This window comes from Cyprinodon tularosa, unplaced genomic scaffold, assembly GCF_016077235.1.
Source record: "Cyprinodon tularosa strain WSP-4 unplaced genomic scaffold, ASM1607723v1 ctg982, whole genome shotgun sequence".
NCBI classification, from domain to species: Eukaryota; Metazoa; Chordata; class Actinopteri; order Cyprinodontiformes; family Cyprinodontidae; genus Cyprinodon; species Cyprinodon tularosa.
In genome coordinates this window covers 179,786-204,429 of record NW_024039765.1, presented here as the reverse complement: position 1 = coordinate 204,429, position 24,644 = coordinate 179,786, and the positions used below count along the sequence as shown (strand labels likewise).

General features: G+C 41.1%; 1 protein-coding gene across 3 annotated transcripts in view; it reads right to left on the bottom strand.

The window, feature by feature from the left end:
* The window catches only part of LOC119777156 (diacylglycerol kinase beta-like), a 100,386-nt gene extending 76,255 nt beyond the window's left edge, over positions 1–24,131 (bottom strand). For all 3 annotated transcript variants that reach the window (XM_038275953.1, XM_038275954.1, XM_038275955.1), the window contains exon 1: positions 23,822–24,131. The gene's annotated coding sequence lies outside the window, so the exon portion shown is untranslated. The remainder of the gene's footprint in view (positions 1–23,821) is intronic.
* Between the last annotated feature and the right edge of the window lie 513 nt (positions 24,132–24,644).

Sequence of the window (24,644 nt, the reverse complement as noted above, 5' to 3'; positions counted from 1 at the left end):
TTCGGAATGGCACCCAGGCTAACAGTTTGTAGCCCTGTTGTATGAAGGTTATGTTGTTGCAAAACTATTTGTGCATTGTAAGAGTGAATTTGAAGTAGTTTGAAGTACACAAATTCTGTTCTACAAGCTGCACAGTAAAAACCTCTTACATTCTCAGTTTTGCTTCAAATGGTCCTGAACTATTGTTGCAAAACTATGTGTGCATTTTAACTTTGGTGTTTTGTAACTGTAGAATTTTTTAAATCTGTAACAATTACAAAGAAGTTACACCTCTTCAAATTCTTGAGTACAAGTACACAAACTGTGTTCTGTGAGTTGTACATCAAAAATGTCTTCCATTCAGTTTTGCTACAGTTGATCTAAAATATAGTGCAAAACAAGTTCAAACATGTGTATTAATATCTAAAAAAAACAACAAAATTATATATTTTTTCCCTTAACACAAATACAAATCAGTGAATACAATTGTACGAATGAACTGCTATTTATGCCTTAATTTTTAAACTTTTTACACAAATGTCACAACGCTAAAAATTATTTGTGACTTGTGGGTAGTACCCTTGATCGGACAGCAGGGGGCGCTGCCTGCTTGGTCAACCTGTACCAACCTGAAATACATATATGGCCTACTACCAAGGACCCAGTCCAGGTATGCCTTCGAAGGACGCAGCTGTCACTCAGCTCGCCAGTGCCCATATACAAAAGCAGTCGATGCGGGGTCTACTCTTTATACTATGTCTATGTCAACGTAAGCTTTGTTCCCCCGACAATAATCTCCGGGAGAAAACGAGAACGTTAGGAATCCAGTTTGTGTGGGTTGTGTTTTTGTTTTGTTTTCCCTCCACCACCAGGTGGCGCCTGGTTCATCGTTGGCCTTCTCACACACCTGCGGATGGTTGCCTCATTACCAGAGCGCTTTTAAGCTGCTGACTGCCGCTACCTCGACGCCAGAGTGTTTGCCAGTTTTGGGTACTCTAGCCAAGCTGAGTTTTGCTGAATCAAATTGAGTTTTTGTCAACCTGAGTTTTAACATTGTTGTTTTTTGTCTTTGCCTCTCGGCAGGAAGTCATCCTGCAAACTGGATGTTTTGGACCTTCTCCTCCTGGAAGGATCGTCTGAGTTTCAAACTGAGCTGGGGATTCAAACTGGAGGTTTGGATCTACTTTTCCCTAAGGGATTGTTTGAGCTACACTCTGAGCAGGGGATTCATCTCCACAAGAAACAGTTCAAGTACCATTGGAAATGGAAGTGGCAGTCAGCTCCTCAAGGAAACACCTCCACCTGGGTAAACCCTGTCCGCCCTCCAACGAGCAACTCATTTACTGGAACAACCCACACCGACTGGATTCAGAGAAAGACACCTTTTCTGGAAACGTGAGTCCTGTTGCCTTTATTACCTTTTGCAAATCAAAGCTCAATTTTCACACTGAGCCTGAACTAACCACAGGAACTTCCCCTTCACTTTTCAGTCCCGGTTCACCAGTGTTCAGAGCAGCACTGGACCCATCTCTACCAGTTCTCAATAAACCTGTTAAACCTTCCCTTGGTCTCTCTGTTTGGTTTCCTGCATGTGGGTCAGATCTTTGGATAAAATCCAAAGATCAAAATATATAAGATAAAAAATGACAGAGAAAAATGTGCACATCCCTATATATACGTGGGCTGAATGGAAGACATTTTTGATGTGCAACTCACAGAACACAATTTGGTTCTTGTACTCAAGAATTTGAAGAGGGGTAACTTTTTTTGTAATTGTGACAGATTAAAAGAAAATCTACAGTTACAAAACACCAGAGATGGCAAAAGTACTCACTTTCCGTACTTGAGTAAAAGTACAGATACTTGTGTTAAAAAATACTCTGGTAAAAGTGGGAGTACTGATTAAACTTCTTTACTCAAGTAAAAGTAACAAAGTACAGGCTTGTAAATTTACTTAAAGTATAAAAGTAAAAGTAGAAACCACTTTTTTCATGCCGTTGCCTACATTTTAAATGGATGTCTGCCAATAGGACTAGATCTCCGTTGTGTTCATTTTCAATCATCTCGTCGTCCATGCTACTATGCTAACGCCACCGCCACCAAGCTGCAATGATTTGCCGCCAATGAATACCGCCGAATCTGTCGATCTTGTAGTGGTGCGTCAAATGCAACGTAGATTCCCATCCAATTAGATTGAATTTGGTATTGATGACGTGAAAAGTAATAACGGTAACTCCATTGAAATGATTCAAAACTAAAGTAACGAGCCAATTTTTTAAAATGTAAGGAGTAGAAAGTACAGATATTTGTGTAAAAAGGATGGAATGGAGTAGAAGTAAAAAGTCGCCATAAAAATAAGTAGTAAAGTAAAGTAAAAATATCAGAAAAATCTACTTGAGTACAGTAACGAAGGATTTCCTGAAAGCGCGTTCACGAGTCTATGGAAACCGCGGCAGACCAAACCAGATGAAAGTGCGCATTCAGCGTCTGCTCTGCCAATAATGCAAGCGTAGAAGAAGAAATGTGCCGTTTACCTGTGCAAAGAAAGAAACAACGAAAGAAAAATGTCTGAGGACTTCATTGTTGAGGAAGAGCGTGAGTTCTTTGCCGAGCTGAATGCGCTGGTTTGGTCTGCCGGCTTCCGTAGCGTCGGGATCGCGCACGTGCGTGCTTTCAGGAAATCCTATACACTACTGTTTATGCTCTAAAAACATTCTAAATGACTTTGTTTCGAGTAAATTCTGGATGCTAGCCACTCAGGACACTTGGAATACATTGGATGAGCAGTATGGAGGAATATTGACACGTTTTTGTGGACTTTTATGGACCTTTCTGCCTCGGGCACCATAGACCTCCATTATTTGAATGTCAGCAGACAGCAAGAAGCCTCCCAGATCTCCAGATGCATTTGAGATATCAAAAAAGTACTCCAGAGTGTTGTTCAGCATGGGGGTGAGTAGAAAATGAAGGCTAATCATGTTTTGGGTGTACTATTCCTTTAAAGCTCAATTCAGATTTTTTTGTGAAATCCGATTTTCATTCACATTTCTTCACAAAAGTAAGTTAAGATCATTTGAGGCGTTATAGTTTTACCTTCACTGTATAGCCTTTTTACTGCTTTAGAGCGAAATTTAAAAAACAGTTCAGATGTTGAGAGGAGAGTGGCAACCAGCAGATCTCCGAGGCTAACCGCAACCATGGCTAATGTAAGTGCGTCTGCAGCAGCCCTCTCCCTAGACATAGTTTTTATTTGATTGTTTTCTTTGGCAAAGTGTTTTTTGATGAGTGTTTTCCTGACCGTGTTAGTCATTATTACCTTACTAAGTGAAAAAGAGTCCGAATGTATTATTATCTGGAGCAGGCATGCCCAATGTCAGTCCTCAGGGGCGGCTGCAGCTTTTAGAGGTTTCTCTGCTTTAGCACAGCTGATTCTGATGATTGCAGATTAAAGCCTGTTAATCAGCTATCAATGGAAATCAGCTGTTCTATAGCAGGGAAACCTCTAAAAGCTGCAGAACATTCGACCCACTCGAGTTTGCCTACCGACGGAACCACACGGCATCTGATGTTCAAATTGGAACAGCTGCTAGACTTTCTCACCAACAGACCTCAGTCAGTCCGGGTCGGACAGAACACCTCTGATGTCACCAGTCCAAGCACAGGGTCCCCTCAGGGCTGCGTCCTGAGCCCCCTGCTGTTCACCCTGATGACGCATGACTGCGTCCCTCGTGAAGTTTGCAGACGACACTGATGTCGTCTGCAAACGTCTCTGATGTGGTGGGCCTCATCAGAGACGACAACGACCTAGACTACAGAGAGGAGGTGGAGCAGCTGGTGGAGCAGAGATAACAGCCTGATCCTGAACGTGGAGAAGACCAAGGAGATCATGGTGGACTTCAGGAAGAACCTAACCACGCTCCACTGCTCATCAACAGCTCAGCTGTAGAGGTGGTCAACAGCACCACATTCCTCACAGACACCCTCACCTGGACTGGAAACACCACCTCACTGGTCCAAAGGGCCCAGAAGCACTTGGACTTCCTGCGGAGGATGAGGAGAACCCACCTGCCCCCGCCCATCCTCACCACCTTCTACAGAAGCACCACAGAGAGAACTCCTAAGTTTTAATTTCCTACGGAGACAGTTCAACCAGATCATACAGTCAGATTGGGTCAAAGTTTTCAGTCTAGGTTAAAGGAGCTGATTGAATCAAATCATTGACTCTACGGCAATCCCTCACACCAAGCATGCATATAGTCACAGTGGAGAGGAAACACTCATTTGTTAAAGGAAGGAACCTGCAACAGAACCAGGCTCAGTGTGAGTGGCCATCTGCCAAGGCCAACGGGGGTTCAAAGAGAGAGAAGAGACACACAAAACCAACATAAAAAAGTCAAGGGTAAGTTTCCTTTTGCCCGCCTTTAATTTACTTCCATCATCCTCCTGCAATGACACAGAGAGCACCATAGGGGGCATGTCCCCACTTTGGGAATCAATGGTTCAGAAAAGAACCCCTAAAAGAATGAACTACGGCAATGGCTGCAACATAAACATATTTGGAGCTTTTGTGAAGTATTGCAGAAAACATCTGCTGACTTTAAAGCCCAGCAGGACCTCAGGAAAGGAAAAAAGCTGCAGATATCTGCAGCAGGAAGCTGGACGACTGTGCAACCAAATGATTAAATGGATGCATGCCGCAGCTTTTCTTTCAACCGTCAGTCACTTACATCATAGGAGTAATTTTCAAGATTCAAGCAATTCTAAATATAGAAATGCTGCTTTATCTGAGGCTAAGTTGCAGAACAGTTTGAATACCTTTCAGACCGTGGCCTGATGTAATTCTGTGTTACTTGGATTTCTTTGAAACAGTTTTATAAAGCTTTTTTTTTTTTTTTGCAGAAATGTCTTTCTAAGGCTGTTAACTTGTTCCTCAGACCTGTAAAAATAGGAAAGCTCCGCCGTAGATTCCATTTAATCAAACACCCTGAGGCTGCAATTTTGCCTCAGAAACTTTAATGCATGTAAATGTTTACAACTGCGAAGCACACATCCCCAACATATAACAGCTGCTCCTAAGCCATTACACGGTGCCTCCCGGCTGTGATACAATAACACCAGGACAAGAAAGGATCAGAAAACGTCTCAACAAACATTAAAACCAAAGAGAACAGTTCCTGCACACGTTGATGAAGCTTCCATTCAAGCAGAAAGGCCAATCTTCACACTCCTCTTCCTCTACAGTGTTATAGGTGTTGTTTGGATGGTGTGTGACACCTTAAGTCCGTCACACACATCTATCTGTCTGGGCTTGACATTTAATTGCAATTTTACAGACACAACCTCCAAGCAGCAGAGACATTAGATTTTTTTTTGTTACATTAGCTTCAACAACAGTAAGAGACAGACTTTCTCACTCCAGCTCCGTAGGTGGCAGTAATACTCTTAAAGTGGATTTGCTATTAAACGGAAGAGAAGAGAGTTGCAGCTGGTACGTAGATTCAGGAGATCAGGTAAGAATGGAGATCAGGACAAATAACAATGGTGTCTAAGAGAGCAATCACTGTCGTTTGTCTCATCCACTTCCCAAAAGCAGACAGTAGCTACGTTTACATGCGCAAAATTTCCCCGATCCGATCCAAACCTTGGTTGATCGGAAATTCAAAATCTCCGTTTACATGGACACTAAATGAAATGATCCGATCATGACGTGTGTATACATGTACCAAGCGTTGGATCAGATTAAATCTTTTAAGCATGCGCAGAACTTCCTGCCAAACTTGGCAGTTCTGTCTGCGTTTGGTTTTTGCGAGGCCTGACAAACGTTGCGCTCGGAGCTAGCGGAAAGAAAAACGGAGAGAGGAGGAAAAAAGCGCTTGGCAGCGAAATGTCCGAGAGAAAATGTAGAGAATGAGCGATTGAACCGGCGTGGAAGAGCGAGTGGGCTGTGGAGAGAGAAAAGAGGAAGAGGAGGAGGATAAATTCCTGCTTCCTGCAGCTTTAAATGAACTTGAGTGTATAAGTCGGCGTTCCTAGACTCCTCCCACCAAGAGCGAGAGCGACCGGTGGTTTCCTGTTGTTGACAAGGCGGAAAAACGTCACGCTGACGTCGCACACATGCGCAGTGAAGATTATTTTACTCTTAAGATCCGAATGGGTGTTTACATGGACGCCAATCAGAATGGTGATCGGCAAAAACCACCTCTCTCTTTCGGAATTAAATTTATATCCGATCGGACCGAATCGGATTAGAATCTTCATTCTGACATGTTTACATGAAACATTTTTGATCTGATCAGGCCTTCAATCCGATTATTTGTGTCCATGTAAACGTAGCTACAGTCGAGTAAAGGGTGCCTTCTTCGTCTGACATTCCGCAAAAAAACAAAATATCACAAATATAAACAAACATAAGCTACTGAATGTTAGAGCCACCGGTATTTTTGTTTGCGTAATTCCCACCTTCAGAGCTGTAGTCACTGATCTCTGTGAAGCCACCGGCCGCCATATTGGTACTCCCTTGTTAGACCGGTCGCAATGTAAACAATATGTGCGCTACAGCATCGAACAATGATGATGTTCTCATTTTCAGGGGGACTTAAGACAATTATATTAATATAAATTAATCACTTTGACACACACTGGCTGTTTCACAGGATCAGTAGATTACTGTAACTTATAGTAAAAAGATAGGCACATCTTACATGTCTGGTAATGCATGCAATATATATATTTCCCAATCAACACACACCCCCTCCAGCTGCTCTGGAGGGATCCCAAGGCGACACCAGGCTGTTAGGACTCCTGTCTGTGTGGTTTGTGTTTTATGTGTTTGTCTTCATTCCTCCACCAGGCGGCACCTGGTCCTGGTTCGCCTCCTCACACATCTGCAAAGGGTTACCTCATTTACGGAGTGCTCTTAAGCTGCTGACTGCCACTACCTCGACACCAGAGTGTTTGCCAGTTTAGGTACTCTAGCCAAGCTGAGTTTTGCTGAGTCAAACTGAGTTTTTGTCAACCTGAGTTTTAATCTTGTTGTTTTGTCTTTTGCCTCTCGGCAGGAAGTCATCCTGCAAACTGGATGTTTGGACTTTCTCTCCCTGGAAGGATCGTCTGAGCTTCAAACTGAGCTGGGGATTCAAACAGGAGGTTTGGATCTACTTTCCCCCAAGGAATCGTTTGAGCTTCACACTGAGCAAAGGATTCATCTCCACAACAGCCCGTTCAAGTACCGCAGGAAATCTAAGTGCCAGTCAGCTTTCTCCGTTCATCTACAAACAACCGCATTCTGGGTAAACACTGTCCGCCCTCCATCGAATGAGACAAACACTGAAACACCCCCACACTGACTGGAGTCAAAGACTCAACCACTTTACTGGAAACGTGAGTCTGCAATCTATTTCTCCTCTTCAAGTTCGAGAATCAAGTTTCCCACTGAGCCTGAACTAACCGCATTGTCTTCCCCTCACTTTCCAGTTCCGGTTGAGCAGTGTTCACAGCAACACTGGATTCTTCACAATCTCCTCAACAAACCGGTTTAAACTTTCCTCTGGTCTCTCTGTATTGGTTTCCTGCTTTTGGGGGAGATATTAGTTCAATCATGACACAGGCCAGCTCAGAGACATAGGCTCTGTTCGAAAACCTAGGACGCATCCTTAGAAGACCGGATTCGAAGGCCAATTACGTCATAGCGCGGCGCCGAGGTCTGGTCGGATTCCAAGAGTCCTCGTTATGCGGCCTTAAAATGCGTCCTTCTTTTTGCCCGTTTTGAAGGACGGGTCTGATGTATCCTCGGTATTCTTGGATATCCCAGGATTCATTGCGAGACCAAGCAAGCTGTGATCAGAGGAAAGGTTACTTGGCGCCGAACAGTGGTGAAAATTGGAAGTTCAGTTTAATCTAATCCAGTCTGTGAATAGTTCCGTCTGAAATGAATGAAAATAGTTGTTTTAATTGTTATAGAGTCAGATATGTGGTGATAATGTTTGATTTATCTAAAGGTTTTTATCTGTTACTGTGTAAATGGGTTTGGCTGGAATTTAAGGACAGATTCTAATATATTTGCAGGGTGGGGACTATAAATCTGATAGGATTTTTATCTTTTTATTGCTATTTTGCACAATATGCTTAACTTTGTATTTTTTGTTGTTGAATATTAGAGATTTTGCAGATATATTTTTTGTAAATACATTGTTTAGATTTACTTATATCTTTCTACCCCTTTTATAGAATAGAACAGAAAATCCCTTTATTGTCCCACAATGGGCAAATTTACAGCAGCAGAAAGATTATTGAAAATGGTCACACAAATGTGGACCTTAGAAAAATGTCTAAGAATAACATAATAAGGAAGCGTTAAAATATAAACAATACAATTCATTAAAGTGTTTTAACAATATAAAACTGGAGAATAAATAACCAATATGCAGCTATGGACATTTTTACAGTCATGGATATTTGAAAATAGCAGCAACATCAGAGATGTGCAGAATGACAGCAGCAGGTTATTTAACTGACTAAGGTTTCTATCATTATATTTGATTTTATTTGTTCCTGCTCCCGGCTGTTGGAACATTTATTCCACTCTGGATTCTTGTGAGTGTAGTCTTTGTTCACTTCACAATAAAAAAGAAATAAATAAACAGTTTTGAAAACTTCTGTATTAATTCTTTTCCTGCTTTGTGTGTCAACGTTCACGGTTGCTAAGCAACAGAGCATACGGCGGTAAAACCCGCCAAAGGGTAGACCTGGTCGAATTTACAGACATAACTCTTCCGGTCTCCTTATTTTCAAGGACTTCGAAGGATCCAGTCTAGGTAGACCGCGTCCTTGGAGGACCCATCCTAGGTTTTCGAACAGAGCCATAGTCCCTGCAGCGAGTCCTGGGTATTCCACAACGCCTCCTCCCAATGGGAGATGCCTGGAACACCTCCAAAGGGAGGCGACCAGGAGGCATCCGGAAATTATGCCCGAGGTGGAGGAGCAATGGCTCTACTCCAAGCTCTTCCTGGATAACTGAGCTCCTCAACCGATCTCGAGGGGTGCGCCCAGCCGTCCTGCAAAGAAAACTCATCTCGGCTGCCTGTATTCGTGATCTTGTCCTTTCGGTCATCACCCAGATCTCATGACCATAGGTGAGGGTGGGAACGTAGATCGATCGGTGAATCGAGAGCTTTGCCCCCCGACTCAGCTCCCTCTTCACCACGACAGTCTGATACAGAGACCGCATTACCGCTGAAGCTGCACAGATTCGTCTATTGATCTCACGCTCCATTTGTCCTGCACTCGTGAACAAGACCCCGAGATACTCGAACGCCTCCACTTGAGACAAGGAATTCCGTAAATCAGGATTTAACAGTAAAAATATAACCTGCTTCTTCAAAAACATCATGATGGAAAATGTTCGGCTTTAAGTTTGTGATACTAAGAATGAGGATGTTTGTGTTATTCTGCAGGATGATGATCTCAGGATTGCCTTCAAAAACAAAACATAATTGCAAGGGCTCCAGCTCTGAAGCCCAGAGCGTGCAGACGAGCTTTACGTTTCAGACGGAGTTAAAACTGCTCTGCCAGCAGAAAATGAATCAGGATCTTACTCACCTTTGATTAGGCGATGGAGATCAATTCCATGAGTGTTTTCAGTGAAGCTGTTAGTTGTTTTTCTTTGAATATGCCAAACACATCTACAGTGAGTGTTTGACAGAATTTCAAACGGTTCACTACAAAAATGTGAGTCAATCTAAAGAACCTCTGCAGCCTGACCTGAAAAAAATTGATGTCATCTAGGCAGGATTGTGGGTTTAAATCAACCTGCCGCCATGGCACCTGCTGTGTCTGTGAGCCTCTGTAACCTGAGGGCCTGTAACTTCCACCTCACCCATAAAAGAGCTGATAACGATCGCTTGTAAGGATTTCAGAAGACACACACTCACATACTTAATAAATTATCCCTGCTTATCCCTTTTGTCCCTTTATCCACTTAGCTCCTTTTTTTTGCTCTGTGAATGCTTTCTTTACCTACCGAGGGGTGTTCTCTCCTTGTAACTTGATGAAGGACATTAATCATCCTGTATTCTTGCACTAGCTATTTGCCTGCAGCAGGTTTATGTTGGGGTTTTTACAATGTGAAAGAGATGCAAGGAAAATTGACACCAAACTGAGCAGAAACTGCCCGACTCAAACTGTGAGATTGATCTGTAATTAACTCTGCTGCAGCCGAAACTCAAAGGCTTTCCGTCCTCCGAGCCGCTGAGGATGTAGCCTCTCAAATACCAAGAGTATTTAAGGAAGGTCTGGGTGTCATGGCAACTGGGTGGATTGTATGTAAAATGCAGGGGGGGGGGGGATAAAGGCCAGAATCGACACCACAACTGGTTGTCCTGTTGAAACCCAGGTAAATGTAGGCCTCACTAAACATAAACCTTTTCATAAAAATAGCTATAAAATGCTCAAATACAAAATAAACAAGTAAATAAATAAATAGGAAATGAATAGGTCTCAAAATAGTTAAAAAACATTAATAATAATAATTACAGATATTATAAATGTCGTATTTCATTTTATATTTTATTTTGTTGAAACTGTATAAAAGAGATATGTTTTGTCAGCAGCTAAATAGCTAAATCTGAGAAAAAGGTCTTACTCTGAAGGGTCACGTTGATTTGTAGCCCATGTGACAAGCTTCAGCCAATTGGGTCGCTATGCTCTCTGGCGCTAGCAGAGAAAGCGAGGAAGAAGAAGAGAGAGAACGAAGAAGCTAACGGAGTTTTGCTGGTAAAGAGAGACAATAAGAGAAAATTGACCGTTGAAAAGACGACCTGCTGTCTGGAATATTTTTCACATTTTTTCGAGGAGGAGCTTTCAAAATATTTGTTTTCCTGACTGCATTCGGGAGTGTTTTATGTTACAGAACTGGACTTGGTGAGTTAAAAAGTGTATTTTATTTTCTTTGAAGGATTTTATTTGTAAGACAATATTATTTCATTGAAATGGGAAGCTAAAGTAGTGCATTTATGTTGTTTTATGTGGAAAAAACCTTGGACTTAACAAATGGACTGGTGTGGGTGAAGCATTTTCCCCCACACACACAATGTTCAGCGGCCAAATTGATGTACACTCACCGGCCACTTTATTAGGTACCCCATGCTAGTAACGGGTTGGACCCCCTTTTGCCTTCAGAACTGCCTCGATTCTTGGTGGCATAGATTCAACAAGGTGCTGGAAGCATTCCTCAGGGAGGTTGGTCCATATTGACATGATGGCATCACACAGTTGCCGCAGATTTGTCGGCTGCACATCCATGATGCGAATCTCACGTTCCACCACATCCCAAAGATGCTCTATTGGATTGATATGTGGTGACTGTGGAGGCCATTTGAGTACAGTGAACTCATTGTCATGTTCAAGAAACCAGTCTGAGATGATTCCAGCTTTATGACATGGCGCATTATCCTGCTGAAAGCAGCCATCAGAAGTTGGGTACATTGTGGTCATAAAGGGATGGACATGGTCAGCAACAATACTCAGGTAGGCTGTGGTGTTGCAACGATGCTCAATTGGTACCAAGGGGCCCAAAGAGTGCCAAGAAAATATTCCCCACACCATGACACCACCACCACCAGCCTGAACCGTTGATACAAGGCAGGATGGATCCATGCTTTCATGTTGTAGACGCCAAATTCTGACCCTACCATCCGAATGTCGCAGCAGAAATCGAGACTCATCAGACCAGGCAACGTTTTCCCAATCTTCTATTGTCCAATTTCGATGAGCTTGTGCAAATTGTAGCCTCAGTTTCCTGTTCTTAGCTGAAAAGAGTGGCACCCGGTGTGACCTTCTGCTGCTGTAGCCCATCTGCCTCAAAGTTCGACGTACTGTGCGTTCAGAGATGCTCTTCTGCCCACCTTGGTTGTAAAGGGTGGTTATTTGAGTCACTGTTGCCCTTCTATCAGCTCGAAACGGTAGATCAGCAGTTTCTGAAATACTCAGACCAGCCCTTCTGGCACCAACAATCATGCCACGTTCAAAGTCACTCAAATCACCTTTCTTCCCCATACTGATGCTCGCTTTGAACTGCAGGAGATTGTCTTGACCATGTCTACATGCCTAAATGCACTGAGTTGCCGCCATGTGATTGGCTGCTTAGAAATTAAGTGTTAACGAGCAGTTGGACAGTGCCTAATAAAGTGGCCGGTGAGAGTATATATTACTTTATTCAGTAGAAAGCAAAGTTAAAAAGAACTTTTGTTAAGCTTTGTTGGGTATTAAACCAGGCTTTTAAGTTTCTGCCGGAGATTGGACTGGGAAAATCAATTGCTGAGTTGGATTCCACTAGTGAGAAACAAGATGGCGAGCTGTAACCCAGAAGCCCTGTAACTGCCATCTAGCAGGACATACGCCCCCTGCTGGACATTTAAAATCATCCAAACTGATATGACCTGCCCATTTTTTCCTGCTATAAAGCAGTGGATTCAGAGAAACAGAGTTAACCCTTCAGGATCAACAGAGAGAAAGGACATTAATTAAAGCACAAGTTATCCAATCTTTTGTTGGATTGTTTCTGTTGCGTTTTATTGATTTACTTTCTGGACCATTTGCAGTATTCATTGTGAGTGTGTGGAATGTAAATTGTCTGTTGGGTTAAAATAGAAACAAGAACTAGTTAAAACAGGAAATTAAAACCGCTTAACTTCCTAAAAAGAACTCTAAATAACTAAAATTGATTAAAAAAAGAGATTAAATTCGACAAACTATAAGTAAAATAGTTAATCGTATCAATCATAAACATAAATAGAACTATAACCTAGGTTTAAATAAATAGTGCCCTTTAATACCTAAAATGAGGTGTAAATGTGAAACAGGGTCAAACCGATTATTCTGAAAGAAACAGGGGAACTATTTTGATTGAATTTTGTGTCATTGTATGTCTTTTGTTTGTAATACTGTTCTTTTCTAATAAAAAGCTGGCAGTTTAATCATATTTTCTGGTCTGTGGTCAATAATACACTTACACATTTCTCTACTTTCATAGCCAAACCCAGCACTGGTATTATTATCTGTTTTATCAACTGTAAACTCATCGTGAGTGTTACACTCTATTTAAAGAAGGACAGTTTGAAGACAGGTTTATACGCTTCTTCTTCTACAACTAAGATTCTTAACGTATTTGTTTATAAAAGAGGATTGTGAAGGAGATACTCCCGTTATAGAGCTACAATCCAAAGACAACAGCCAGAATAATGAAGGCTACAGCACGGCGGTCTTTTATACTGCTATGTTCAAAGATAGTCAAATTACAAAACTGGAGTATTTTTTAAAAACTTAATAGAACAAAGTCTGTCAGAAAGGTTTTAGTGGAGCGGACAGCATTTCTGGTTAAGCTGTAGGACTGTTTTTTTCTCTATATGCAACTAAACTCCTAACAATTAATTGCAAACCTCAAATTATAGAAGAAAGAAGTCTGAAATTCCAAAGAAAGAATCTGAACATCTATAAAAAATAAGGGAGAAGGATGGTCTGGTGAAAACTTGTACTTCGAAATTTAAGTTTGTTTATATGTTAGCCCAAAAGCCACTCTAATCATTGGGTAAAGCATGTTGGGGGATAGCATCATCATTTGTCTTTTTTATCTAGAATAGGTACACTGGGGTTTAATTAGGACAAAGTTATACATGAAAAAATTCAGTTTTGATTTCAAACTTTTTAGATATCTGCTATAAAATTAAACTGTGAAGAGAACTTTTCTTCAAGTGAATCTAAACCAACAAATAACAACCAAATGAGAGGAAAATTAAGGCTTTAGAACAGCAATATAGGAGTGTAGAACCCAATGAGGGTCTTGGACAAGATGCTTTTGTCAGGAATCCAGTTTGTGTGGTCTGTTTTTGTGTTTCCTTTCCTCCTCCACCAGGTGGTGACCCGTCCTCATTGGGTCTCCCTGCACACCTGCAGCTCATTGCCTCATTACCTGTGGAGTGTTCTTAAGCTGCTGACTGCCACTACCTCGTCGCCAGAGTGTTTGCCAATACAGGGAAGTCATCCTGCAAACTGGATTTGTTTGGTCTTTCTCTCTCTGGAAGGTTCAACTGAGCTTCTAACTGAGCTGGGGTTCCAAACAGGAAGTTTGGATCCACTTTCCCCAAGAGGTCGTTTGAGCTTCACACCAAGCAAATGTTTCATCTGCACCGCAGCACGTTCAAGTACCGCAGGAAATCTGAGTGGCAGTCAGCTTCTCCATTCACTTGGATCAACTTTCCCCAAGAGGTCTTTTGAGCTTCACACCAAGCAAAGGTTTCTTCCGCACTTCAGCCCGTTCAAGTACTGCAGGAAATCTGAGTGGCAGAAAGCTTCTCCATTCACCAAGGAACAACCGCAGTCTGAGTAACCCCTTTGACTCTGCTCCTTTATTTCATATTCCTTCTCAGATATTGACTTGTTTTGGGGAGTATTTAAAACTGGGTTTGATGGGATGTTTGCGTGATTACATTTGACCGTAAGCTGCTGGATACCGACCCTTTTTCTTTACACCTCTCCTAGAGTAGTAGCCATTCAAAATTTCCCAACTTTCCTTGATGGGCCCTTGGCTGGTCCGCTAAGTGTCTTTTTAAACATCAATCTTTGTACTAGGGATGCACAATATAATCCCCCTATCGGTATCGGCCTTAAAACTGAATATCGGACATCGGCCACCCCACCGATACTTAACCCGATATTTGATCAGCTTCTGAGTTTCTAAAGTAAAAAAAAAAAAAAAAATACTACTTCTTCCTCAAAAACTTCTTTTTTACAGACTTAAAATAAAATATTGATACATTAAAATATCACAATATTGTCATGATGCGTGGTTGGTTTGCTAGCCCAAGGATGCAGAACTCCACAGAAACAGAGGCAGGATCAGTCCAATATTTATTAAAGAACACAGGGAACCTGCCCTGGAAGGCAGAGAGGACAGAAAACAGGTTAAACTCAGGGATCAAAAACTAAACTGAAAACTCACGGGTTCGCTGGTTCAGACAGGCAGAGTAGCACAGGTAACGGACATGGCAAGGCATGGCAAAACATGGCAAGCATGGCTAAGACATGCTACATGGCTAGGGAACACATGGCTTGAGAGCTAAGGCTGAACATGGCTGTGGGTAACACATGCTACGATCCGGCTCAGAGGGAAGCTGTCACACAGCTTATATTGGGAGAGGTTTAATGAGCAGAGCTGATGGGAAACAGCTGTGCGCTGAAAACCAGCTCCCAGGAGAGGATCAACGGCGCCCTCTGGAGGGCAAACCTCTGGATCCAACAGAAATAGAAGACCAACAGAATGGGATCCACACCGCCCTCTGGAGGGCAAACCTTGGATCCCAACAAATATCTTCCTATGCTGATATATTGCCATTTAAAAACACCATATCAATCTCTTTTACTAATGAAATATTGCTATATGTCATCGTTATGCTACGAAATCCCCCGAAAATTCACGAAATTTTGCCATATTTTCATATGTTGATATATTGACGCGGTATCGATCTATTTTACTAACAAAATCTCACAAGAATTTGCAAAATATCACGAGAGTTTGTAACAGAACGATGAAATTTCATGAGATTTTGAAAGTAAAATAGATCGATACCGCGTTTTTAAAAATCTATTTGATATCAGCATATGAAAATATATTTGAGTATATTATTTTTCGAAGTGTCAGAAGTGGATAACAAAACTGCTATTTTCAATGACTACTTATTTTTGTCCAGCTTTAACATCGGTATCGATATCGGTTATTGGCTACATGAGTTCTAAAATACCGGCATATCGGATATCGGCCAAAATCCCAATATCGTGCATCCCTACTTTGTACTAAAATATTCTTTCTGTCAGGATTTTTGGACATTAAGATCTAAAGAGAAGCACCTTCTCCTGGTCAGACCCTGTAATTCAGAGAAAGGGTGGAGTCAGAGCAAAAAAAAATATGCAAAAGGGGCCAATCCAGTGGCTGGAATTAGGTTGTATTCCGCTGGTGTTTGAATTGGAAGGGCCATTTTGAGTGGCTGCTACTATATTTCCTCTCCACCTTCTTACCATCTGCAGTCATTTCTTGCGTTGGTGTTTAGATGATTATTTTGGTCAGCAGTGACACCTGTTTTTCTCTGCAGCTGCCAATAACTTTTATTCTTCTGTTACAAATGCACACCACACCTACAGAGTATAGAGTGGATAATAAAAGGGGAGAAATCTGATCTGTGGCTGAAGTTTAAGGAGGCTTTCAAAATGGACAATACTGCTGGACCTTTGGTTCTGAGTATGCCCTGTAAGAGTCTGTTCTCAAAGCCAGTTGTGAGAGATGACTACTCAAACTGAGTCACGTCCTGCTGAAGAGGAACTCTGTTTTCTGCTGTCACTGCATGCACCCTCAGTGTGAGGGATTGCAGCAAAGTAAACAACTCAATGCAATCGAATATCTACCATGGATGCATGCTTTATAAGCAGGAGGGATTACTGGACGGTCAGGCGCTTGATTGGTTTTACCAGAAGGAAATATTTTTGATCAATCTGCCAGTAAAACAAAACGTTTTTATAATCAATATGGTATAACAATGAATCTAAAATCTGTTTGGACATAACATATTTGTGTGAATAATTTAAATTGGTCCAATTTAATTTGATTTTATCTGGTAAAATTTAAGAAAGCATTTTAAATTGGCTCATTTTTTCCGTTAAAAAATTTGTATTTTAACAGATATGTTCAGACCTTGGAGAGCAGCTGAATTTATACTCATATTCTGGCTTGAGGGAACTTTTGTTTGTCATTATTTTTACTAATTTCTTTCATGTCTGATTTTAAATTGAATTTCTTCAATCTGTTTTATCTATTTTTTTAATCTTAATCTATTTTTAATGAATATTTTTTTCTTGTGCCATATATCTAACAATTTACAATTAAAGGACTTGTTTCCAGAATGTTTCCAGAACTTAATATTAAAGAAAATCAGTATTTAAATCCATCACTTTCATAAAACAGAGAAATAATTCTGCTGATGTTATATTTCTAAGGTTTTCTTAAAAACACATTTATTATTTTGTGTAACAGGGACACAGGTGGAGAAGGATTCCCTGCAGGATGCATCGCGGCAAAGAAGGAAATCAAGCAAGAATAACAAAAACATGTTTTTTCCTCATATTTCTGTTAGTAGAGGAAAACGTTTTTGAGGACTTATTTTTATGTGTATTTTTAATTGCTTATTGATACTAAACATTATTGAGATTAAATTATTTTTTTATACAGCTAACCAAGAGAGTTTTATATCTTTGATAGAATCAGATTTAACATTGATACTGAAGAACCAGGGAGGTGGTTTCTCACCGTAAGATAAACTGTCATCTGAAATCTGAAAATAAATCAAAATCTACCAGATTATAAACGTATTAGAACCTTTTCTTTATCTAAATTGGTCAGGATTTAGAACTAGAATCATATAGATTTGCTTGCAGGCTTCTTTGGTTTCCGTATGTTGCTCCAAAGACCAACAAATGTAGATTATGTTTGCTCAATAAAAATGGGATATAAAAGAGAATTTCTGCATTAAAAATGAGGAGTAACTACAAGGCTGATTCATAAAGGTTGAATATGCATAAACCAGTTTTTTATCTGGCACATTTGCTGTCAGTTGCGTAGATTCAGAGCGTTTTAACCCCACAAGTCATCAAGCACCATTAAATCAGCATTACAGCAGAAAGAAAGCTTTGTCTGTGCTCAGGACAGGAGGTGGATGTGATTGAGGTCAACAGAAACTGCATGTTAAACAATGCAACCATGTTAAAAAACAGGAGCAACTCCATCTTCTCAGACAATCCTTCTAATGTTCATTTGTTTGGAGATAAATGTACTAATGGTTTTGTACATCTTCTGTCACTTTGCTGCAGAATGAATCCTTCCAAGAACAGACTGAAGTATACTTCAGAGAAGCAAAATGATCAAGCCACATGTACACGATGATGTTTTCTACGCCACATCTCTTTCCAAGAATAGCAGGCATATTTTTGGCTCCATGTGGTGCGATGCAGAGCTTCGGGTTTCCAATTATTGATAGCCAGAAGGATAAGCTCCAGTTTTCTGGAGCATGGGGGAAGCTGATGGAGCTAATGGATGGATGTGCTCGGAGAGGAAGCCTGGGCAGGAGAGCCGTTGGCTGGATATGGCCTTAGGCTGACCCCAGGAAGCCACCGCTCAGGTGTATTTTCCTCTCCAAACCCGCCCTCAGAAGTAACGGCTGTTGTATTTTCATTTCTGAGAGGATCCTCAGCAATGCAGGTTTGCTGTTGAAAGCACCCTTATAGGTTAATTAACAAAGTTAAAACCTGATGCAATAAAAAAGACCACCAACCATTGACCAGTTTATCTTCTATTTTAAATGTTAATATTTCAATAATCTGTTTTATTTTCCTGTATTTTAAACATGTAAAGCACTTTGCATTGTCTTTGTACTGAATTGTGCTATACAAATAAATTTGCCTTGCCTTGCCTTGCCTTAAATCATAACCAAATGTGTAAAGAAATGGGCACCAGCCAAAAAGACTAAGATTAAGAGCTTTTGAACCTATAAAAAGCTGGATAATGAACTTTCTGGTAAAATTATTGGATCAGTCTAAATGGATGCGCTCTGTTCTAACCCTCATAACACCAGACGTCATTCAGATGTTGGTTTTTAGGCTAAATCTGGTCAGTCCTTCACAGTCTTAATTTAGTTAAGAAAAAGGTCTTGCAAAGTGTGCTGTGTATAAAAGACGTTGAAAACCCAGTATTAATTAAAGTAACGAATTAAAGTAACGAATTAAAGTAACGAAAATTCATCTTTCACTTTTCAACCATGTCATTTTAATGTCTTTTCAGCCAATTTTTGCTCAGTGGGAAATAGTCACCAACCAAAAATTGTGCTTTATAATGAAATCCTCAACATAAAAATACTCTTTTAGTCATCTTTAGTATAAAGTTAAGTTTATAACAAACCTTCCCCGATGGAAGCACATGCAGAATAATCTCCTGGTATACAGAGAATTCATGCAGAGAATTCATCCTTCCATCCATTTTCTATCACGATTATCCCAAGCGGGGCCGCGAGGGGTGCTGGTATTTATCTCCAGCTGTCTACAGGTGAGAGGCGGGGGTCACGCTTGACAGGTCACCAGTCCATTGCGGGGCAACACAGAGACAAACAGGACAAACAACCATTCACACTCACATCTAAGTATAATTTAGAGAAGCCAGTTAACCTAACAGTCATGTTTTGGACTGTGGGAGGAAGCCGGAGTACCCGGAGAGAACCCACGCATGCTCAGAGAGAACATGCAAACTCCATGCTGAAAGACCCTGGGATGGGAATCAGACCTGGGACCTTCTTGCTGCAAGGCAGCAGCGCTACCTACTGCTCCACTGAGCAGCCTGCCAAAAACACGCTTGTCTAAAATGTTTCTTTTTATCAAAAAATAGGGCTAAAAAAAAATATATCTTTGGTCATTCAGAGCTCCACCGCATCCCATATGTCACTGATTCTCATGGATGTTTTACTGTGAATTTAAATTTCATCTGGCCTCTTCGGACTGAAACAGAAGTTATCTGCTGGACAAGCTGGTTTAAAATGGAACGTTCATAAGACTTAAGCATGTCCCAACCCTCTCAGCATCTGTCTAAACAAATCAAAGTTATGCCACAGATTAGATTATATTTGATCTATAACTTGCGATAGATCCCTAGCAGCCTTAGTGGGATAACTGAGAAGGTTTTAAGTTTCAATTCAGTTCAGTACCACCTTACAATAGGACTCCTTTTAGAGACAGCTAATGAATAGTTTATAGATATGTTGTTGATAAATCTATACATTTTTTATAACTCATTCATGTTCATTATGCATTCAACATTCTATACATGCCAAAAATATGTTTGAAATATATGTTTTTGGTTTCATGTAGATTAAATACATGGCTGAAGAGCTCATTGTTTTGCAAAAAATTACCGTATTCAACTTTTTTTCAAAATGTTGCCCTATTGACCTATAATATCTTTACATGTTTTTTAAATATGTGTTTCCATTCCATCTCGCTGTGAAGCCATAGTCTTGCATTTACCATACAGCTCATGTGTTCTTACAAGGTATTGACTCTGGGGGGATTGAACACATAATTATGCCAGTATACCTTTATTTGTAAAAGGATTTTTAAAAGCATCCATCATATTTTCCTTCCCTGTTACTATTATGCACCAGTTACTGGTGGTGTATTACATTTAATCCTTTTATAATAGACGGAAGCTGCAGGTACTTTTGGAGGGCGGTTTTCATTGCATTTTGCGTAAAAAAATACAATATAATTTGCAACAAAGATTTAAACATCTTTTCATGTGATGACTAAACTTTGCTTTGAATGATGATTGATTGTGTCTGCAGTTTGTTTACATTGACATCTGACTTTCTACCGACATATCTGAGTCAAAGTTGAAGCTTATTAGCTTTTGTAATGTTTGTAGTTCTCTTAGGTTCATTACAATGTCAACTGGGATCAAGAGTTTACAGAAAATCAGAAACTTTCTCACAAGGTAATATGCATGGGTGACTATCTTTACTCATAACCTGAGCATTAAATTAATCTGGATCAAAAATCAGGGACTTTCTGGGCTTTTAACAGCATCCTTTAAAAAAGAAACTTTATGTGGTAGGAAAAGTGTTTGTTTTTGGTTGTATTGAAATCTATGTATTTTGTAAAACTATACTTGAAGCATTTTTAATTACATTGCACAGGTCACATGATCAAAAACCAGATGTTACTTCTTTAAAGCAGAAATGTGTGACTTTTGATCCAAGTATGAGCTTAATTTCAGATTAATATGTGATTCGTCTGGTCAATAAACTGTTCTTTGTGTGAATAGATGCTCCATATGGGCTGCCCTTCTCAAAAACCTCACTTCTGTAAGTTGAGAGGGTTGGATTTGTTGCAGAAAGAGTCAGGTGACCCAGAGGGTTGTTTTATGGTTTTCTGAGTTCCCCTTCAAAGGCTTTAAAGGGGACGATGCTGCTTACCCGATCAGACCTATTTTTTGTTCTGTGATGTAGGATTCATTCTAGAAGTGTGAATGTGGCCTTGAGTAACTCCTTGACTTCTCAGTCTGTTACACTACAGAGCAAACAGGTACATTGTGACATGACCGCAGCCCAGGTAGCTGATCTAATTACTCACTTCATTCACCTGCCATTCCCTCCCTGCATTCTAATTATTACTCATCTCATCCACCTGTTTGTGCTGCTTTATACACGGTTTAGCCTAGCTATTGGGGCCAGAGCATTTTTTGTGTTAGTTATTCATGTTTGTTTTTTTTTTTGAGTTTTTGTTTATTCCCTTGTTCATGTCCTGACTCCCGGGGGCCAGTGTGTAGAGAGGATGTTTGTGTCTTCTGATCGTCCTGGCTTTTCTCCTCTGAGACCTCAGGGTTTTGGCTCAGCTTGTGGGGGAGGCAAGTTTTAATTCCTGTGATCCTGGCTCCTGGATGAAGCCAGTTTAAAGTTCTGCAATGCTCCTGTTACCATGTCTTGTCTCTATTCCTCTCAACCACTGCGCCCATCTGTCTCTATCTGAGTGTGTCTGTCTGAGCTTGCTGCTGGACTCATTGGAAAGCTGAACCTGCCTGTACACTCTGAGGATTCCTGGAACCCTGGATCTGTCTGTTCGTGTTTGGATCGGAACCCCTGACCGGGCTTTGGACTCCTGGATCTCAGAATGGATCCAGTTCTGAACTGTTTAGGTGGATCGGTGACCTGCCTGCTCACTGTGGTTGCTGCATTGGGGACACTCTGAACGGCTCAGCGCCACAAACCTTTGATGAGAGGATGGACTGAACTGTTAAACCGGGTAAGTGACCCACACAGATTATTGTGGTCACTTACCTGTGTTTCTCCCACATCCAGAGTGCCAGTGATGAGCGACTTTCCTCCTTTCCCCTGTAGTCGCTGCAGGTCCACAGATCCGCCGCAGCCCGTGTTCCGTTTCTGTTCTGTCTCTGTTTTATTTGTTTTTTGTGATTAAACGTTTTGAAACTTACCACTGTCTGACTCGCCTGAATACTGGGTCCATCTGTCCCGTATTATGACACATTGTTTGACTTTGCGACAGTGTATTGTTGCCAGTTGCTTTCAGGGGTTTCAAAGCTGGAAATTACTGCGAAGTCTAGCACCCCTAAAGGTTACACAGTGTTCTTTTAATGAGAAACTACAATTGTGAAATTGTGTTTTGACCTAAAAGATCATGAACTAAGTCAAAGGTGACCTTTAATTGGCTAGTGATGGTTCTGGACCTGCTAGGTCAGTCTTCTGAGCTCAGAATCATTAACTTGTTTGAAGAGATTTCCAACATACAGTTACTGCACAATGCTCAAATTAAGACTTTTTACCAAGTATGTCCTTGGAAAATAAACTGCCTAATCTCCAACTACAATAAAACACTTTTGATCTAGTAGTTTTGGTAGTTTTTCCTATGTTTTAAAACTTAAAAACATAATTATTGATGCACAAATGGCTTTATCAACGTACTAACTATGATTAAAAGGGTTTTTGAATATCCGAATATTTGGCTGTATTATGGACGATCAACAACAGAAAAGTTTAAATCTGCAGCGTTTAAAGCTGCTGACTTGAAAGTTAGCAAACATTCGAATGTCTTTTCTATTGCAGCTTGTGCCTTTATTGCTAATATGGAGTTAAAGAAGAGAAGGTGTCGTATAACCAGGTTCATCCTCTGCCCAGGTCACCACAGAAATGAGAAGGGGACAGTAAGAGTGTGTTCACTGTTCACCCATACAGAAAGATTTCTTCCCCCTTAATCCTCAATCTGAATGATGTTTCGCCATCAGAAGGGCTCCGCCAGCATCTTTGCAGACCTTTGCTGAACCAGCAGCCGTGGTTCTCTCACCAACAAGACCAACAGCAGGTGCAAGAACATAGTTTGACGCAGCAGAGACGGGTACACGCATGCTTTCCTGGTACCAAGAAAGTGAGCAGCATTTTCAGAGGCAGCTAAATAATCCTCGTAGAATGCTCGACTCACATCCTCTCTCCTGTTCACTCGATTCGTTCAGCTCTGCCCTCTTCAGATCACAGGTCGTGTTCCCACTCAGAAGGGTGAGACGATGAGCACTGCGTAGTCATGATCCTGTGAGTGGACACTGTCCAGGAAAACAGTAACCGTGGCGATCTAGTGATTGCTTTATGAGATGTAATTAGTTGTGTGACGGAGGATTAGTCTGCCGTCTAAATTAGGCGGCCTGGAATGAACGGCTGTAAGGATGTGTAGCATCAGCTCAGAAACGGGCATTAGAATAATCTGATGCATGCAAGATATAAAGCCTTCCTGTTAGCCGAAAATATCACTACAGAACTGATCATGTAGGTTGCATGAGCAATAACTAGTTTGAATCTTCTCTCAAAAATGGATCTACTGTCACTGAGGGAAGTTTGGATGATGAGGATATCTTCTAAAATGTTTTATCTGGTAGAATATAGCCTGACCCTTGGACTGAAAGTCAGCTGCTCTCACCAGCTGATCAGACTACAGTATTGATCCCATATGTTGCTGAAATGCTGTGAAGCTCAGCATTAGCTCCATTACTTCAGTAGAGCAGCAGAAATACCAATCCAAGTAGCATAAATGAGACTGAATGAAAAAATTACTTCAAAGCAGTTAAAATAACAGAGAACACTGAAACAGCAGGAGACACGCAGACCTAAAGAGAAAGCACAACATCTTGCTCTTCGACACAGAGCATAGAGAATGGAAGTGAAATGGGAGAAGGAGTCATCATAGGGAAGTGTTTTCTTACCTGTGGGCAGTGCTGATCTAGCCCAGACCATCGGCTGCTTACACAAACCGCCAGTGAGTCACAGTGATGTGGCTGCTTAGGACGGGCGTCTGGTTCCCAGTGAGGAGCCACGGAGACGTCCTCTGTGTGAACGCTCAGCTGCATGCAGTAACACGGCAGCACAACCGCTGGATCCTCAGCAGGGACAGCAGCTCCATCCCTCCCATCTCCACTGAATTAATTAAACCTGCTTTTTTTCCCTCCCTCCTTCACTTCCCTCTCTTTCTCTCAGATTCTCATGAGCGTGGTTAATGCTCGGCATGAGTGTGTGTGTTTGTGTGTGAGCCTGCTGCTGCTTTCTCACCAGCAGTTTCCTCTCTTGCTCTCTTCGCTCTCCCTTAGTGATCAACAAGCTTTTCTCTGCTTCCCTCTATCGGGTTAAATCTTTTTTGCTCCTCTTTTTTTTCCATTACACCACAACCAATGACTAAAGGTTCATCTATAGCAGGCATGCCCAAAGTCCTGCAGGTATTAGAGGTTCTCTGCTTTAGCACAGCTGATGATGGTTGATCAAAAGCCTGTTAATCAACTATCAATGTAAATCAGCTGTGCTGAAGCAGGGAAACCTCTGAAACCTGCAGGACAGCGGCACTCGAGGACCGAATTTGGGGATGCCTGATCTATAGCAATAGAGTTTGATTTTAATAAAAAAGAATCAAAGTGGAGAAATACTAACTTTGAAGACATGTACTGGACTTTATTTCAGGTTTCAGTATCATGGGGCTCACTATTTGCAATTGGAAGTCGGAATCTTTGTGATTTTATACCCAAATCAATTGAAACA